Raw genomic sequence first — 19,890 nt, forward strand, 5'->3', positions numbered from 1 at the left:
AACTGAAATGTCCCTGTAAACAAGGTTACTGAGAACAGACCAAGATATCCTTCTCAGCAACACCTTCACCGGGAGCCCTTCAGCTGTCTACTTAGTTTGTTATACCTTATCTTGCAGCACTGACATTCTAATGCTGATTCAAATTCAGGATTCAAAATGAAAGATGAACTATCTTTAAGATCACTTAATTTTGAAATACTGTTGCAGTAATAAGTGGTGCTAGGTTTAAGATATGGATCTAGTACTCTAATAGTAACCTTTTAATTTCTGAAAAATAGTGCAGAATAAATGAGGTATTGCACACAGTTACTGTAATTGATTTATTTGCTGTATTTTGATACTGAACACATCAAATGCCATGTTTACCTCCTGCTGCCTCTTGAACATTTTAAACTGTAAAGTCCCCCTAGGGGAGACCTGTCAGATTCCAGTTTATGCATTTAAAAATTCACTTGTTACACTGATACTTTAAAATACAGGGAACAAGAATGTAACCATACAAATCATTTCTTGATCCCAAGCCCTTGGATGTTTTCAGTGGAAGTGCAATACAGGGTTGAATGTCCATGCGTACAATCTAACTTGGGTTATGTTGTGAGTACTCACATTTTAGCTTGGAATTTGAGATGCAGTATATCAAAACTTTACACTTCTTCACATTTAAAATGGATGGGGGTGGCAAGGAAAACAGAAGATTCCAAAATCTTTTTTTCCCCCACTAACTGCCTGCTGCAGCTCATGTACGTCCCTTATACAACCAAGGAGCTATGTTCATAGTTCTTCACTGTCTTTTATTTGAAGGGCATTCAAATTTCCCTCCCTCGCACAGACCGTGGTACTGTCTCAATTTTTATGTTTTGTTAAAGTCCCCCTAACTACATCAAAATGACACAGTTGGGGTTAAAAATCACAATAAAATGGGATCAAGGCCCTCAATTCCATCCTTTCTACCCCCACCCTCCTCCTTTACTTTACTTTCTTTTTAAATTCTACTCATTCTTATTTGCCCCTTTCATTATTCTGCTCATTTCTGAAATGTATTCCTCCTATGTGATTTGGGGTAGCCTGCGAAATCTTTTAACAACAGTACACCAAGTAGTCAGAGAACTGCCCCTGCAGCACTTCAAAATATATCCTCAGACCACTTTATCTTTTACAGCATTAATGGTAAGTTACAAAACAACTGTCAGGCAGATCACATTTAAACAGCAACATGAGATCACTTCTGTAAAACCCCTCCAGATTGGAGCTGGGGTACCACCACGATGAGAACTACATTCCACGTTCCATACTTTCCTTTTGTCCCCCCCCCGGATTTTGTTTGCAAATGACTTGCTTTCTTTGTGCGTATAGATGTGTCATGTTGCATGTCCACTGATTCTGGTACATACTACAACACAAACAGAGCAAACGTGCTTTCCTAGCCAAGCAGCCCAATGTGGCAATTTCACAACATCACTGAAGCAGGCAACAGACAGAAATAAATAAATACATAATAAATAATAACAACGAGAATCCCCCCACCACAGTGACATACAGGGTTTCCACCAGGCCTGTTTGGCTCTTGTGAATCACTCACAGAAATGTTTAAGGAAGAAGAAGGGGAGGGGGGAAGGAAAGGGAAGCGTCTCTCTCTCTCTGGGTCCGTCGCTCTTTCCTTAGGAGCCTAACGGAGCTTAATCTAGAGGGAACCACTGCATCGTGTTGGGCCGATGGGGGCTGCTCTTGGCAACCCGGGGACCGAGACAGCAAAGCAGCAGCGAGCCGGGAAGCCCGGGGACCGCGGAACTTCTGAGCTCCCTGCGAGGGGCGCTAAGGAAGGCTGCGAGACACACTCGGGGCAGCAGCGGCCACCACACACAGTGACAACAGCTGTAAAGTCAAGTCCCCCTACCCCTTTCGCAAAAGCAAAAGCCGCCCCTAGGACCCTGTCCCCTAACTCCGGCTCGTTAAAACCTTGTCACTTTCACAGCACTCTTGGTCCTTTGGAAAGAAGGGGAAAGGGGGGAGGGAGGGTAGAGCAGGACAAAACCTGCCGGGTTTGGATCTGTCATCAGAAAAAATACCAATCTATATATAATATAGTCTTTAAAAAACGCCAAAGAGCTGAAAATCGATCATCCCTGGGGCCTGGGCTTTGTTGTGTGATTTTTATTTTATTTTATTTTTTTTAAGGGACTGACTCTAAGCAAGTGAAATTGACAAGGTCTGAAGGTGGAAAGGGGGGGAGGTAATAGAGCTTCTCTCAGCTGCTAGTCTCAAATCAAAAACATGCCCCAGATGCGGTGTCAGTCTGCAGATGTGCATGATGGTAAGGTTGGGACTCGGTTTACCTGGTCAGGTCAGAACCGCAGGCAGGTTAATCAGGTGAGTCGTCGGGGATTTTAAAGAAGCCGAAGCCGGTTTCTTTGCTAGGAAAGTCTACAACACCATGCAGGGACATTGCAAAATCTTTACACACGCCTCCTTTAACTGGGCTCCCGCGACCTCAGCCGGCGAAGGGGGGAGGCTTACCCGAGGCAGGCCCAGGCCATTTCCCCATGCCCTGACCAGGGGATCAGCGGGCTGCCCCGCGGCACCGGGGCCCCCTAAGCGGCTGCCCTGCACCGGGCGGGGCGGGTTCTAAGGGGATCCACGGAGCGGCGGGTGCTCGGAGGATGCGGAGGCCTCCCTGTTTCCTTGGTAGAGTCGATCCGCACTCAGTCTGACCCAGGACGTCACTCTGCCTGTCTGTTTTCTCAATGATAACTTGGCAGGAGAAGGGGGAAGCTGCCAGGTTTTCCCTGGGCTCATTACCTGGTATGTGCACGTTTCTTTGCATGCATTTGGGGGGGGGGGGGGAATTGACACTTTCTATAGAAATACATAATCATACGGTGGTGGTCGTTAGCGGACGGCTCTGCTGTATTTGCGTTGATGGAGTCGCTGTGTGTGTTTTTCGCTGCTGTGAAGGAATCAAGCATGCGTTCATCTTTTTGTCTTTCATTTTACCTTCAGGGTGACATTCAGTGCCAACGTGCTCTTTTCTGGTCATCGCCAAGTTCCACCTGGAAAAAAAAAAGGGTGGGGGAAAGGGGGTGCCAACCCTCAGCCAGCCCGGATGCTGGGTAGTAAATTCCTCCTACAACAAACGGGACACTTCTCCCACTCACACATAGGAAAACAAACCATTTTCTAAGCCATCGGGGGCCAAAGGGAAAGAGCAACAGAAATGCTAGTCCAATAATGTTCTTGCTTTGCACAGTCTGAATTGCCTCTAGCAGACACACAGTGTATAGGCCTTGCACAAGGGATATTTCTGTATCTCAGAAATTTGCTTCAGAGCTCCTTGGGAGGTTGGGGAGGGGGAAAGCCCCCAGCTGAGTGTATCCATATGGTACAGTATTAAATTTAGGGATTGCCTAGTGTTCATTTTAGAGTGAACACAGCAGGGCAGAAAGGAAGGTATAACCAATACTTTTAAAATTCACCAGTATAATGGTGTCTCGGAAAAAAAAAAAAAAGCCTTGAACAACATTTTCCTCAAATATTATTATTTAAGATTATCTTTCACTACATCTGCTGCAAAACTTCCAAACTATTTATTTCTGAAAATGTAATAAAGTGTTTTATATAGATAGATAGGCTTAATCCTGCAACTACCATTAAAGTCAATTTGCTCGCACTGCACATATGTACTTTTTTTAAAAAAAAATCTACTTAGTCAGTTTAGTGTTTGCCTTAATGCACATAATATGTGCAGTCTGAATGGATTAAAGTTGCAACAAGAAGCTTAGCTTTTCATTCTCTGACTTTTGCAAGTTTTAGGCCGCATCCTGAAAACACTTAGGCTGTGTCTACACTACAGTGATTATATCTGCATAGCTATGTCAGCGTAGCTATGCAGGCATGACCCTGTAATGTAGATGCAGCCTACAGTGACAGAAGGGGGTTTTCCATCGGTGTAGGAACACTACCTCTCAAATGAAGCTAGCTACATCAACAGAAGCATTCTTCTGTTGAGACAGCTGTGTCTACACTGGGGCTAGGTGGGCATAGTTATGTCAGGGTTTTTGACACCCTTGACCGATGAAGGCCAAAATTGTGTGAACCTAACTTATGTTGGCATACAGCGACTGCAGTTATTAAATCGGTCGTGTGTGTGTACACTTGGCTCCTTGTGTCAACGGTGTGCGTGCTCACCTGGAGCGCTTGTATCGATTGTATTGTTAGTGTCGGACATTGTGGGACGGCTTCACGTGGCCAGTAACAGTTGACTACAGTGTCTACATTGACACTGAGTCAACCTAATTACCTCGACCGTGACCCTGCGCTGCTCAGGGAGATTATGTTACTAAATTGATGTAGAGAGGCACTTATGTCAGCTGGAGCCAAATTTAAGTGATGACACTTCCGTAGCGAGGTTGATGCAAGGCAGCTTACGTCGACCTAACCTTGTAGTGCAGACCAGGCCCTAGTTATGTCAACCTAACTTTTAAGGGTAGACCAACTTGACACATGAGTAGTTACACTAAACTCAAGCAACTCCTCACATCTGTGAAGTTACTCACATGCTTAAGTGTTTACAGAAGTGACACTAACTTTGCAACCTCAGCAGTAACTTAGGTTTTTGCACTATAGAACTAAAGACTAATTATTTTACACACACATACACCTTAAATACCAAAACTGTGCTAATGCATATTAAATCTGCACACTCAAATCGCAGAATTCAGGGAATGCAAAAATGAAGGGTCCTACAGAAGAGCTAACTCTGCTCATTTGCACCTTCCTGTATGCTTTATTACCTACTTTTAATAATAAATCATAATATGCTAAGCATCACATTTAACCAGAAAAACAGGAATCGCAAATACTGCATGTGAGCAATGTGGCTGATGTAAAGTTATTGCTGGAACTTTACCTTTTGCATTCCTGTGATTTCAGCTATGCAACCTTAATATTAGATTAACAAACTTTTCTTTCCATTTAATTTCCCGGGTTTTTTATATGTAAAGAAAAAGGAAAAATTGTCTGTGCTTCATGTTATTAGCATGTAAATGGTCCTAATTAGGTGTTGGCATTCGCACTTTATTGAGAAGATGGGGTCAAGCAGAGGTAAATTCCCACTTTTCCTGCTGCTGTTGTTTGACTGGACAATTTTCTGCAAGGCTGGGTTAATAGGGCAACACCACATTGATTTACATTGTGATGTCTGTATCTTTCAATTTGAAAGAAAGAGAGTTGGGTTTTTTAAATGAAAACCTAGAACTTTTAGAATATGGTAGGATATAGCCAGATTCTAAAATTGCAGGATCTGTTTTTTGTTTGTTTGGTGATTTGTTATTTTTTAAAAACATTTTGTTGCTGACTGAAATAAGACTCCTACACTCTCCTGCATGTAACATTTCTTGGAGCAACAGAATGCATTACTTAAAGGATTTGAATATATTGTATTTTTGGCTCTAGTGTGCCATCAGTTTTTAAGTAGAACTGCCAGTTGATTGCAGTGGAGAGTTCTCCTTAACAATTAAGGGCATGATATGGCTGCCTGAGAGGTAAATTGCAGTTGCTCAACACTTCTCACTGTCTAGCCCTGTGAGATGAAAGGATGGATTGTGATTGTGGGAGTGAATATTTACAAACTAATTTTTAAATTAAGTATCTTTAAAGAAGTCTATGTATTTAAAATATATTAAATTTCCATAAAATAAATGAGTAATCAGGCCTTTCCTAAACCAACAACAGAGAATTCAGTCTAACTCTGCAAGTAAGAATTTAGCTGTAGGCCTAAACTCAGCCTTGGTGAAATCAGCTGAGTTGTGCCCCTTTACAGCATAGTTAACTTTAGCCTATAGAGCAGGGGTCGGCAACATTCGGCACGCGGCTCGCCAGGGTAAGCACCCTGATGGGACGGGCCAGTTTTATTTACCTGCTGATGCGGCAGGTTCAGCCGATCGCGGCCCCCACTGGCCGCGGTTCGCCGTCCCAGGCCAGTGGGGGCGGCGAGAAGTGGCACGGGAGAGCGATGTGCTGGCCGCGGCTTCTCACCACCCCCATTGGCCCGGGACGGCGAACCGCGGCCAGTGGGGGCCACGATCGGCCGAACCTGCCGCGTCAGCAGATAAATAAAACTGGCCTGGCCCACCAGGGTGCTTACCCTGGTGAGCCGCGTGCCGAACGTTGCCGACCCCTGCTATAGAGTCATACAGCAGACAGTTTACCCAGTTGTCAAAGGAGCATAGCTTAAAAATGTGTGCATAATGTAGGCCTACTAAGTCTTCTCCAGTGTGATTAGAATATGAAGTTAAATTCAACCCTTTTCCACTTAGCCCAGTCCTGCAGACTGTTCACATGTAAAACTTAGTCTGGCTTCAGTGGCAGACAGTCCTGCACAAGGAAACAATGCAGGACTGGGTCTCAAGGGATACTCTAAAGGTATTTTAGCCCAATATTTGACCTACTTTTCTTTTATCTGTTTATGAAGCCCAGTTAATTCATTGCAGGTTTTTCTTTCTCAAAATAATGTAGTTTCTTAAAATCACTAATAGCAGCCACGGATTTATGATCAACTCTACAATAACATACCCAGGTATATGCCACAATGGAAAACAATTAGATTTTATAGAGCCCATTCTTACTCCTGTTTGAATTCCAGTACAAGTTTTGCCATTGGGTTTCATTGGAAGCAGTCTTAGGTCCTTAACTGCAAGAATGTCCAATGGGTTATGAGAAACAAAAGCAAAAAAACATTTTAAAACTATGAAAAATAGATTGGCCATATCCTTTTAAATACTCAGGATCCATTTTTACTTTATTCTCTGCTCCATTTAGAGCAGTAGGTCTAACTGAAACACCATTAAAAGTTAATCATATTACCTTAAAGAGGAATTTCTAATAAACTTCCACAGAATGGGTTGCAGAATTAATATGGCATTTAGAAGACACTTTAAGAATAAGGTTCTGATTCAGAACTCATACAGTTCTAAGTCAGGAGGAACTCCACGGAAGTCAGTACAGTAATGTCAGTATAAAATCAGTGTGAGTGAGATCAGAATCAGGCACCTGTAGCATAACTGGTTTATAGGAACATTATGAAAAGGAGAGTCTAACCAAAATATCCTATAGTTTAATGCTAAGCAGAAAACTGTTCAAAAGTCATTCTGACTAGAGCTAATAGGGACTCTTTTTGACAAAACATAGCCTCTAAAACATGAATACTTGGGGGAGGAGAAAAACCCACCCCAGAACAGTCAATAGCCCAGTGGTTAAGGCATTAATCTGGGAGATGCAGGTTCAAGTCTGAATTCCAAATCAGGCAGAGCAGGGACCTGAACTGGACTAATCATTCTGGGATAGTTAGCTAACTTGAGTTATGAATGCAAGTTTTTTTTCCTAACGAAAAAAAAAGCCTGCATGGAGGAGCTGAGCCACTACTATATGCTGTGAAAAGGGTCTCTCCTCTGCTTTGATGCTACAGTGGGAGCAGACTGGAGCATGGACAGAGATCCACATTTAAGCAGATTGAATGGCCCCACATCCCATGCAAAAGGCAATGATAGCCTTCAGATGGTACCCTAAACCATAAGCTTGACTGATGGTCATGGCAGGGCTCTGCACTGCAGCCCTAGACCTTGACAGGTGAGGGGAAGGGATTTTCACCTATCGATACTTCTCCCACATACAGCCTTACTTTCTGGAAGAAAATTAGCTTCTCTCCACACTGAGTAATGGAGGAGAGGTAAAACAGAGGGTTCTGAAAAAGAATCAAAATATTACCGTTGGGCAGTTTAGGTATCAGCTATGCTCTCTGGCCTGACTCAAGCAAGAGTAACAGTGAAGACAATGGGAGTTTGGGGTCTACATGAGTGGGCCTGGTCTGAAGTCATATGCTTTCCTGCAAACAACTGAATAGACCCTTGCCTGGTTCATGAGGTCATGACAACTAGATTTATCTTAAGCTGTGTTCCCAATGAGGAACCCCTAAGAAGTGGAGCCACCTGCAGCTGCAGGGTATCCATGTGCTCAGGGCCAGCCCTGTATGTGAGAGGGAAAGGACAGAAGAACAAATTGGGAAAACATGGCTGAAATGGATGTCAATAACACCAGGAGACCACCGAAGACAATGAAATGATGGCACAACATATACAGACAAACAAAGCTAACCAACCACAGCACACAGTCAATGCAATAAAATGAGTGAAGAATCTTTTGGAGGAGTATGCTGGTAAGGCCAATGTCTAACACTCGCCATAAAAAAGCAGTCAGTGGTTTGTTTCTTTTTGTACCAATAGTGTGAATTACGCATTAAATGAGAACACTAGTATTAATACTAAAGAGTATAGTCTTGTTTTAATCTTTGGCCATAACCATCTAAAACCGGAGTTTACACCTGGGCATTAAGAAATCCCTGAGTCATGCAAATTTGCTTTGGTTTATAGCTGTAGGGGATGAGATGCATGCATTTTTAATGCGTATGCAGAATAAGCATACCTGTAAATCAGAGAGAGTGGGATTGCATTTGATCTTACATACATAAGCATGTTTCTTAGCTATTTGACTTCTACACTTCCTGCAATACTATGTGAAAAAATATGGTACAGATGCTGTAGCAACTATTTATCATAGTACAGAATTAGAGTTGGGACCCCCACCAAAATACTGGATCCAAGCCTCCTCAAACTGAAAAAGTTGCGAGTCAGATCTAAACTTCACAGTTTGGGTCCATCTCTGATAAGAACAGAGTCTGTTCTTAGGAGAACTGGATAGCTCAGTGAATTTGTACGGAGATTAGAAGCTGCTCAGTTTGATAATGATAAAAGTTGCCAAACTGCCCTCAGGAAGTAGTAATACAACATAAATGTAATGGTATTGGACTCATTCATAGTAGACAAAGTCTACTATCCCAGTTGGCACTAACTGGCACTCTTTCTGATATTCTTGGCAGGTAGGCTGAGGACCAAACTGGTACTGAGACTGATTTGTTTCCACTTCTAGAGATGGTTCTTCTAAATCCAGTTTCTAGTAGTCAATCTGGCATCATTCCTGAACACTAAAATTCACTTAAATAGAAAACCAAGCTATTAAGCTGGATGTTGGTTACAGAGGGCCAGATTGTGGCATCTAGCCATTGGCCCAAGAATGAGCCCAGTGCAATGTTACACCACCTCATCGGGAGCTCCGTGAGTGATTCCCTCCCGGAACTGCTTGGTGTGCCCAAGGACTGCTCAGGATATGCCCCCTAATATGGCCAGCTCATTCCACATGCAAGTGCAGAGACCAGCTCCCCACCTCCTCTTGCTCTCTTTGGGACACACTGATGGAGTTGTCTTTGCACTTCCCTTGGCACAGGGGGGATTGCAATTGTGACGAGGCCTTGTGTGGGTTACCAAGAAGGACTTTGCACATAGGGTTGGCATAAGTAGGGTGACCAGATGTCCCGTTTTTAAAGGGACAGTCCTGTTTTTTGGGGACTTTTTTTTTTTTAATATAGGCGCCTATTACCCTCCACCCCTGTTCCGTTTTTTCACAGTTGCTATCTGGTAACCCTAGGTATAAGCGTCTGTCACATAGGGTCCATAGCAGCCTATGGCTCTGTCACAATCTGGCCCCAGCTGTTCTGAATTATGAAACTACTAGCACATAGCCTCTAAAACACGAATACAGAATAGGACCTGATATCTATCACACTGTGAAGGACACATATATCAGAATAGACAATGATTTGTAGCTAGTGTTGTATGTGCAAAGGTATATTGTTCTTGCATGTACAGATATAGCACTCCATGAGCATGACTCATTCCCAGTTTAAAGCACAAGCCCCTGCAAGCTTTCCAAAACTGCCACTCCGCCAGGGAGTATCAGAACCAGCTGGTACAGCAAATGGGTATGACCAGTTAGAGAGGTTGTGTGGCCAGAGCATCCACTAGACAGCTCCCAAGGATTTCTACTGGTGGGACTTCTGTGGATGTCCATGATGCAAAATAAGCTGTCCTTCTATCCCACAAAAGGTTAATAGGCAGATAATAAGAGATTCTGTGTCAAAGTCAGAAGTGGCAAGCTGATCTAACAAGTAGAACAAAAGGCATATTCTGCTCAGGCATGCTGTTCGCAAGGCTGTACAATATTTTCTATCTTCAGCAATTGTAAAAGTCCATTGTAAAGAGCTAAATTTTCAGCCAGTCTTCCTAGTCCACAGAATTTGCAAGCTCATCCACTGACATGCACAAAAACCTGTGTTTTCAAGGATAAGCCTAGATATGGACGGCAAATGCTGTATGTGCATTACTGAAAATTTGACTCTACGTTTCAGGCTTCCTAATAGTCAGTGTTACAAGAAATGTTTGACTGAGAATCCATAGCTGCAAGACAAGATGGGTAAGGTAATATCTTTTACTGGACCAACTTGGGTTGGTGAAAGAGACAAGGTTTTGAGCTCCACAGAGCTCTTCTTCAGGTCAGACCCATCTCTTTCACCAACAGTAGTTGGTCCAGTAAAAGATATTATCTCACCCACCTTGTCTCTCATATTCTGCGACCAACATGGCTACAACAACACTGCAAACAAACCATAGCTGTATTCATCAGTTTGGAATGTTGGCAAGGAACTTCCCGTCGTAAATTTGCCTTTGGTGCCGATGTGAAATGGTCCATCTCAGGGTGTTAAAAAAATGGGCCAGATTTTTACATCGCTAGGACTCTAACAGAATTAATTCTAGTAGTTTAAGGAAAAAAAGGAAAATAACAGCAAAATATTTTAATTAAGTTGTGTATCATGGGAAATTGTGAGAAAAGTAAAAAATGCTTTATTATAAAATAGATGTTAACTATATTTAATCATATTTAACTAATTAAACCCATTCAAAATCCCATATGCTGTTATACTAGACACAAACAGACAAATTTGCAAGGCTGCATGCATTCATGGAAGAGGCTTGTTCAGTAGCTGCTGGTCAGGGTGACAGCCTGGGAACCAGATCTGCAGCTGGTGAAAGTTGGCGTGGCTCTAGTGAAGTCACTGGAGCCGTGCCAATTTATACCAGCTGAGGATCTGGCCATCTGACTGTTTATGGGAAAAAATGGAGAAGTTGCTGTTTCTGTCATGGAACCAGGGCAGTGACAATCATAGAGCACTAGCAATGCTATAAAATGATTGGTAATAAACACTTATGCAGCAGTGAAGGAAGAAGTGAGCACCAATGCAGAATCTTTGGCAGATTCTACAATCACATATCACATATTTCAGCACAGCACCCAGATGGAATACCGTTAAACTTGCAAAGAGAAAAGAGTGCTCATTTTAGCTGTCCCTACTGTTTCAGTCGTTGGTACATCATCATTAGGGCTGCAGCTGTGTCATCCCCATCATGAGTGATACGGATTCCTTGATTTTCAGGTTTTAAAAAACCAATAACCCTGATTTTTAACATGTTGGGGGTTTTTTGCAGGGGGGAGGGGGAGTTACATGTGAGTGTATGGATATGAAAGTAAACAATGGGATTTTAATGAGAATTTTGAGAGCTTCCAAGGTAATTTCTGGGTGGTGCAAAAGGCTTGTGGGGCTCAGTGCTCTGAGGTGCTGAGTGCCCTCAACTCCAGCACTTAAGTGGAAACAGATGGTGCTCAGTACCTCGCAGAAATGAGCAGGTAAAGACAGCAGGTACTTAGCAGCAAGCTCCCTGTATCACAAAGGACCAGACAAGTGAACTTTCCAGGCCAGATTCTCATCTCAGGTGTACCAGTGTCTATCCAAAGCAACTCCACTGAAATCAGTGCAACTGCTTCAGATTTACACCAACATAGCTGAGAACGGACTTTTCCCCTCTTTGCGAGACTATTATTGATTGGTATTAGGGTAGCACCTTGTGGCCTCACTTAGCCAGCCACTGTATAAACGCGTGATAAGGCAAGGTCTCTGCACCAAAGAGCCTACAAGCTAAAAAGTGTAACAAACAATAGGAAGTAAGGGGGAAAGAATAATTGCAACAGAAATGCTTGGTTACATAAGCTACCTATGCATACAACTTGATGTTAATTCTTGGGGTGACAAACTGTTTATCTCCTGTCAAGCTGTATCCACTGCATCCATCATCATAGAAGCCAAGGTCTTGTTTATATTAGAATTTTTGTGCTGGTTTAATTAAATTGATTTAAAATTTATCTAGATTAGGGATTTGCACCCATTTAATTAGATTAATCAGGAATCAGTTTAGTTAAACAGATGCAACTTCTCTAGTACAGGTCAGATCTGGGAGTTTCTCCTTCATACAAAATTAGGAAAAAACAAACCCCAAAACCACACAAGTATAGTTCTGATTAATGTCACTAAAACTGGAAAAATAAAGGTTGTTTGGTTATCAACATAATGCCCATGACTTTTGACCCTTTTTGTAATTATATGGTAGAAACTCACTAATACACTTTAATACCAGGGAGACCCATTGTGAATTTGGGGCTAGATTGGCACAGCCCTTGTTGACCGCAAAGGGGAGTAGAGCCCCCCCCGCTCCTTCTACCCCTCCGTTCAGCTCTTCTCATTCAACTCAGCTCAACTCCAGCCAGAGGGGGCAAGGAGGAAGAATGGGGGCTAGTCACCCAGTATTCCCCTGCTGCAATCAAGTGGGGCAGGGAAGGGTTGGGAAAGTATGGGAAGTGGAAGGAGCTCCGGAGTGGCTGGACACACACAGGGGAGTAAGCTGTTCCAAGGAAAGGGGTGAAGTAACTTACTTTCCCTTGACTCCCCCCCATAGCAAAAGGGGGAGCAGGAGCGGAATTGTAACACTGTTATTAGCGTATTCCTTCTCTGGTCTGCCCTGGGTGGCAAGTGCAGCTACCGGCTGCCTCCTACTCAGGGTGTAAAGTTACAATCTAGCCTTTAGTGAATTAGTGGCTATGTTCACAAGTACAGCAAAAAGACTCAAGGGATAATGCATCACGAAACAGCCCAGTCCTGCATTCCCTCACACCCAAAACTCTTACTGAAGTCAATCAGTGTTTGGATGTGAGAGGAATGCAGAAGTGAGCTTAGTAAACCTGATTCTGATCTCACCCCAATTTTCACACTTGCTTAATTCCACTGACTTCATTGGAGTTACACTTTTTATGAGCCAGTCAGATCACAATCATGCCCAATCTGCCATGTTCATTTATTTTGACATGTATAACTTTAATTACTTAAGGTAATACTCTGCATCATCACTACTGTATATGGTGTAAAATCAAAGCAATCTACCTAGGAAGAGACTTCAATGGGCATTTTGCCGCTAAATCATTGCCAAGAAATGGGATCACTGGGTTATTGGAGCCTGCTTATTCAAGTTCCCAGGTGAAGTCAGTCAGAGCCTTTCCATTGACTTCAGTGAGACATGCTGGGAGACATCAGGTTTGCACATTAGTTAAATGAGATTTAGCCTGGTGCCTCTGTATTTCCATAACCTTTATCTTTTACGTAACGAATATCCAATGATTTTTTACACAAAAATTCCCATTATAAAACCACATCCCTAATCACCAGCCATTATGGCCATGTGTACCATAGGCCACCATTTTGACTGACCCTTTTTAGTTTTTCCACCTTTTCTGTATGAATCATACTGCATTTAAGAGATTACTATTTTCTGGAGCATTAATATCTTGTTGCTAGAAAACTATCCCCATATATTAATGCCTATACTGATGGGATGTTATATCATTCTCTAACTGAGTGCACTATTTAAAGCTAAAATATTATAGGACAGATTCTGTCCTCTGCTCCAGCCCTATACGTTGCTTCCATGGAGACTTCTATTGGTGCTGGCACAACATACGTGTCCGTTTGCTATTTCCCCAGAGCCAGACCTTTGTCCCTTCCCCCTGGGCTGTCCGGGAGGTGCAACAAATAATCAGATGCTAGATATCCTTTCTATATCTCAGTCCAACAAGCCATCTATGTTGAAGCAACTCCCATTGACTTCAAAAGGTACTTCCACCCACGAAGGGCTTGCATAATCAAAACCATGGAAATATAGAGGTTAACATTAGAGATGGTTGAAATTTTCTAAATTTTAATTTCAGTCGAAAATATTTGGGGGAATTTATCAACCATCTCTAGTTAACACCCAGGTACAGACATACATATACTGTACAGATGTATACTTCAAACATGTTAAGGGCTGTTATAAAGAGGACAGTGATCAATTGTTCTCCAGGGCCACTGAATGTAGGACAAGAAGTAATGGGTTTGATCTGTAGGAAGGGAGATTTAGGTTCAATATTAGGAAAAGCTTTCTACCTGTAAGGGTAGTTAAGTTCTGGAATATGCTTCCAAGGGAGATTGTGGAATCCCCATCATTGGAGGATTTTTAAGCGCAGCCTGGACAAACAACTGTCAGGGATGGTTTAGGTTTACTTGGTCCTGCCACAGCACAGGGGGCTGGACTTGATGACCTCATTTCTATGATTCTATGATACTGAATGAAATGTTGTCATTGGATGCATGTGCAAAGCTCCCATTGAAGAAAACTGGAGCAATGTTTGAGTAGTTTATGATGTTACCAGAAAATTCTTGCGCTTTGAGATGCAATAGGAATCCTAACAGATAATGTGTTTGTAGGGGAGCCAAGCGACCTGGGTTCTGTTGCCAGCTCTGTCACTGACTTACAATATGACCCTGGACAAATCACTTCACCACTCTGTGACTCCGCATCTTTGTATGGACAGGGCGATAGTGATACTTACCCTCCTTTGTTAAGCCGTTTGAGATCAACAAATGAAGTTCACTATGTAAGTGTTTTAGTATTAGTACCAGTCTCGGGTTTGCTGTGTCTGTTTTCTATAAAGCATCTGAGGCTAGCTTAATAGGTAATATAATAAAAAAACAAGTTTGACTTAGAGTCATACACACTAGAAGATATTCCTGTTTGAAGAACATGAATCTTAAGAATCCACATTATCATGACATCAGGGTCAGAGGTCAAATGACACCTCACTGCAAAGCTAAGGACTTTCCTTCACCTTTCTAATGACAATTGATGTGGCCTTCACCTGGTATTAATCTAGGAAAGATCTATGTTGGTCCAATCATAATCCCATAATCCCCATCCAGCATATTTATGTGTTTGTTTGTTAGAGAAAAGCAGAAGATTTCATTTAAGTATTTAAAAAACTAGAGTTTGATTTCAACACTTATGAAGATCTCTCTGCTGGATAATGGGGGTGTGACCTCAGTGATCAGCTGCGTGCTACGGTCTCTTTCATCGACATAGCCACACCACCTGTCATCCTCACTTACATCCGTGTTAATTACGAACACATGAGGAGGGCAGGATCCTGCAGGCTTATCCATTTCTTCATTCTACCAACATAGACAAATTGAGGTCCATGCAGTTTACACAGGAGTCTTTCCATGACACTTCCCTTAAAAAGAGTTTTTCCTGCTATCCTTGGCTAAAATTTTCCCTCTCTACACTACTGTATCCAGTTGGTTGTGATCTTTCACCCCAGAGGTGGCTGCATTTCAATAGTACTGTATGGGTAGAGCTGTAAATTGCTTTGGCTCCTTTATATCATGTAAGCTATTATGGGGTTACACTGCAGTACAGTCCCATGGAGTTTGTACTAGAGTGGCTAACCTCAGCTGCCATGCATGTTGCTGTGGCCACTCATCTATTTTTACCATGCTAGCTCAAGCAGAGCTAGCACATCTGTTTACCCACAGCGCAAGCACTTTCCCAGCTGCTCTATAGACATAACCTAAAGTAAGAAACTATTATTCTACCCATTTTACAGATGGATAAACTGAGGCATAGAGCCAGATAAAGGAAATTACCCACAGTGACATAAGAACTCACTGATCCAGGTAGAAATAGAAAATAGGTCATCCCATCCTGTGCTTTCACGATACTATTATCATTCCCCATCCAAATTTTAGAATCTACATTTTTTTCTTTTTAAAAGTCTTGTTCTTTTCTCATGAATATTAAAATATTTATAACGGGGGATATAAAATAAAAAGGAGTGTGATTGAATCTATTGAAAATGTTTTGACTCATAAGTATATACACGTACACAGAATGATTTCATTTAGGCATCAGTTTCCATGTTAGTGAGTTTTTCTTGTTTATGGGCTTGGATTTTTCATAGGTTTAACAATATACATAACTTTTAATTACATCGAGAACAATTACATGAAGACACCATGCTATGTAAAAGTCGTTGCTGACAGATGTTAAGCTTAGTAACATGTCATTGGCAACTTCTCAGATATGGTACCAATCTAACAATTTGCATTCAGTGTAACATGACGAGAGCACCACAATACTAAGAAAGTGTATGAAAAATTGAAGCCTGAAACCATAAGCTTTTCCGTGTCTTATTTATGTGTTTGTACGATGCTCTGCACAATGGAGCCACAATGCTCTGGTACCATAATACAACATGAGAGCAGGCTCTTAAAGCCCATGGGAGTTCTGGCATTGGAAACAGGACTGAGCCCTTAGCTCAATTAGTGAAGTTATTTAGGGTGCTTATACTAATTTGTCATCTTGTGTTACTCAGCTTTCATTAACTGCATGACTGTAGCAGCCACTTCTACATTACTGGTTTAAATATGCAAAAAGTCACCTAGACTATGGCTTACTGCTCTTGCAAGCTCTTTAGGGGAGGAACTGTCTTTTTCTTTTGTGTGTGAATTAGGGCCTGGAGACACTAACAAATTACAAATAAATTATAATAATAATGTGCCCCCAAATATATTTTATTTCAAAATATAAAATTTAGGAAGTCTTCAATTCTTAGCATGACTTTACTGCTCTGTCCATTTTGAAAAAAAAAATTCAAAACAGATTAGATATTTGCCATTATTGCAAATCATTTTTCTAAATGTGGTTACTATGCACAAGCTACATCCTAAGTACATTTTAAAACAGTATGCTATGAAACCTGTCCCAGACCACCCGATACATTTTTAAAAAATTATCTAGCTCTGTATTTATTCAGGAGATCAGTTTAAGCTGTTGCTATCTATTGAATATAGAATCTTTTTTTTAATTGCCTAAATGAATAGACACGGAACAATTTTGAAGAAAAGTGTATATAATCCCTCAGGTAAAAGTGCACATAGGAGAGCCGATAAATTATATAACAGACCATATGTATTTGCAGAAATAATCTATGGACTATCATGCTCTTGAGTCATGGCCAACATGCACACTAACTATTGACATTAGTGGGAAATCTACATATGTAGTGATGACATGATATGGCCCTTGTAATGCTTGTATGTCTGAGAGAGATTTACATTATTTTGAAGAAGCCCTCTTTGGTTTTTGAGTAAATTCCAATACAATAAAACAAGGAAATTCAATAGAAAAAATGTTTTGATAATGTTAAGAATCCAAGATAAACTGATGAAAGAAAAGAAATACCATATGAAAGCTGTTAACCCTACATCCTCAAAATAGCTCACATTGTTCTCTGTTCTCTCTTTCTCATGTAGCTAAGATCTGATTTCTCTATAGGGAAGGCAGGGAAAGTCCCCTTTACCTTCCCCTATACACTTTTCTGAAGTTAGCACATCATCATTTGCTAATTATATTATGACTCACAGTTTACCTTTGTCATTAACTTTGTGTTCCCTCAATTAGGAATTGTATCAATGTTTGGATCAGTGTGTTTGTGTCTGTGCTGTGGTTGGCACATTACAAAACAAAGTTACAGACAGTGTCAGCCTCAGTTTTTAAATTTCCTCGTTGCTGGTTTATGTCATTTTCTTATGGCCTAATATTACTTTCAGTTGCACAAGTGTAAATCAAGTGAACTCGGTGGGTGGTGTTACACAGATGGGAAACCACTGCAAATGAAATCAGACTTAATCCCAGGTGTGAGGGGGTTCTTGGTTTTGTTTTGAGTATCTATTGGTAGATGAAAGTAATAAAAACTCTTGAGATAAAAGGTTTCATTCAAGGGATCAATTGGCCATGAACATCTTCCTTTCTTAAAAAAAGAAAAATCAGTGGTAGATTTAGGCATTGCCTGATGTAATCCCTTGTTATGTCTGGATTTGATAATGTTAAAGGTTCCAAGAGGTGGAGCAGAGTTTTTATGACTTTCTCATCCATCAGGAAGTAATATGTATGATTCATGAAAAGGTATTAGTCAAAAAGAGCCAAATTAACCAACATGTAAATAGGTGCAACTCCATTGTCTTCAGTGGAGTTGTATCTATTTGCATCAGAACTTTATCCCAAACTGTGGAAACCCTCTGTTGGGCCAACATCACAATAGTATTACCTGGTCTCCCAACCAAACACAGAAGCAGCTTCCATTCATTAAATACAGCATCCTGTGAGATCAGCAAGGTACTGGTTTGTCTTGATTAATCCCTTTGTTTCAGCTAGCTGTATACTGTTTTCCTTGAAAGTCTGTTTCTATTTCAGACAGTTTTCAGCAGAATGAGAGAGGTACCTTCACCAACTTCTGTGATGATATTTCATCTTTCAAAACTTACATTTTCAGCTGTTCGGTTGTGCTAGCCATTATTGATTATTGTATTTGTATAAGGGAGACTTCCCATTATAAATTGTACTGAATGTATTTTACCCAGATATCATGGCATATTAATATTTTTGAAATACTAATATCATACTGATTATTTGATCCTTGGTTGGATTTAAACAAGAAGCTAATAAAAATGACAAATGCAGAGAGATACTGAGCTAGAAGCAGTGAAGTATAATCAAGTTACCTAATCGGATACCTGCATCTTTCTCTGAGCCTCTTCTAGGACCTGATCTTGTAACTTCAGAGTAAATTAGGAGTCAAGGCTCCTAAATAACACAGGCCAACATTTTCAAGAACAATCTCAGATTTTGAGTTTCTAGTCTGAGACACCTGGTTTTCAGAGGTGCTGAGAATTACTGCTTCCATTGACTTAATTTGGAGTTGAATGCTCAACATTGGGAAAAAAAAAAAGCCCAAAAAATTGTAAATTAGGCACCCATAACTAAAGGCCACTGTGAAAATGTTGGCCACAAAGTTTATCATATGCAGTAGAGTAGACATTAGTGTAACTTGTATTAATACATGTATATTAAAAAAAAAAAGAGTCTGCTGTAAAACAGGTGAATGTCATTACTGTGTATTTAATCTTTCCTTGTCTCGGGAAGTTTAGTGCAATTAAATTCCATACAGGCTTTATGGAATTTGGCTCATTTTGATAAAGTTATATATTATTTGTATAATATGTCAATATTGTGAAAATATTGTATTGCAATATTTATGTGTTTGTGCATGTGTTAGAGAGACACACACAAAATAAGTAACTATGTAATACATTTATATAAATCCATTTAGGGGTTCTGGTGATATAAAATATGAGAATTAAATTAGTATTTCCACAGAATCTCAAAATACAATGTCCTTGTCTTTTATTATTTGTTACAAGGAAGGAAGCATAATCTATCAGAGCATGGAACTGGGGTTCAGGACTCAGAAGTTTTATGCTCACATCTGCCAGTGACTCATTGTGCCCTGCCCAATGTCCCACATAACCATTCTGTGCCTCAGTTTCCACAACACTCAAATAAATGTAATAATACTTACCTATTTCACATGGGTATGTGATGGCTGATTAATTAATGTTTGCAAAGTGCTTTGAGATCCATGGATGAAAGGTGCAATACAGTTGCAAAGTATCATTACAATTAATTTTGATTTTTAAGACAAAGTATGGCTGTAGTATTGCTGTTTGAAAAGGTTTCCATATTCCAAAGAAGTCACATTAATATTGTCAATGTTATTTAGGACTGCATCATCCCTCCTTAACAATGCTATGGCTTTGTTTTTAGCTGCTCTGTTTCTCAATGAGAATTTTCAATATCTCCTCAAAGTGTTTAAACTGCATGGCCATTTAATATAGGGCTGTTATGTATAACC

The 19,890-nt window shown here is 40.9% G+C and overlaps 1 protein-coding gene and 1 long non-coding RNA gene across 4 annotated transcripts in view; one reads left to right on the plus strand and one right to left on the minus strand.

The window, feature by feature from the left end:
- Positions 1 to 19,890, minus strand: part of ESRRG (estrogen related receptor gamma) — a 468,749-nt gene that overhangs the window by 443,958 nt on the left and 4,901 nt on the right. The window contains exon 1 of one of the 3 annotated variants that reach the window (XM_034764593.1): positions 2,334 to 2,470. The exons of 1 other annotated variant lie outside the window; for it this stretch is intronic. The gene's annotated coding sequence lies outside the window, so the exon portion shown is untranslated. Of the gene's footprint in view, positions 1 to 2,333; positions 2,471 to 19,890 lie in introns of those variants that run through there. One more of the 3 variants, XM_034764591.1, reaches the window with a different exon arrangement.
- On the plus strand, positions 2,493 to 19,552 carry LOC117874457. Its single transcript, XR_004644993.1, has 3 exons — positions 2,493 to 2,799; positions 14,570 to 14,739; positions 18,393 to 19,552. It is a non-coding gene; the product is annotated as an uncharacterized LOC117874457 (long non-coding RNA).

This window comes from Trachemys scripta, chromosome 3, assembly GCF_013100865.1.
Source record: "Trachemys scripta elegans isolate TJP31775 chromosome 3, CAS_Tse_1.0, whole genome shotgun sequence".
NCBI classification, from domain to species: Eukaryota; Metazoa; Chordata; order Testudines; family Emydidae; genus Trachemys; species Trachemys scripta.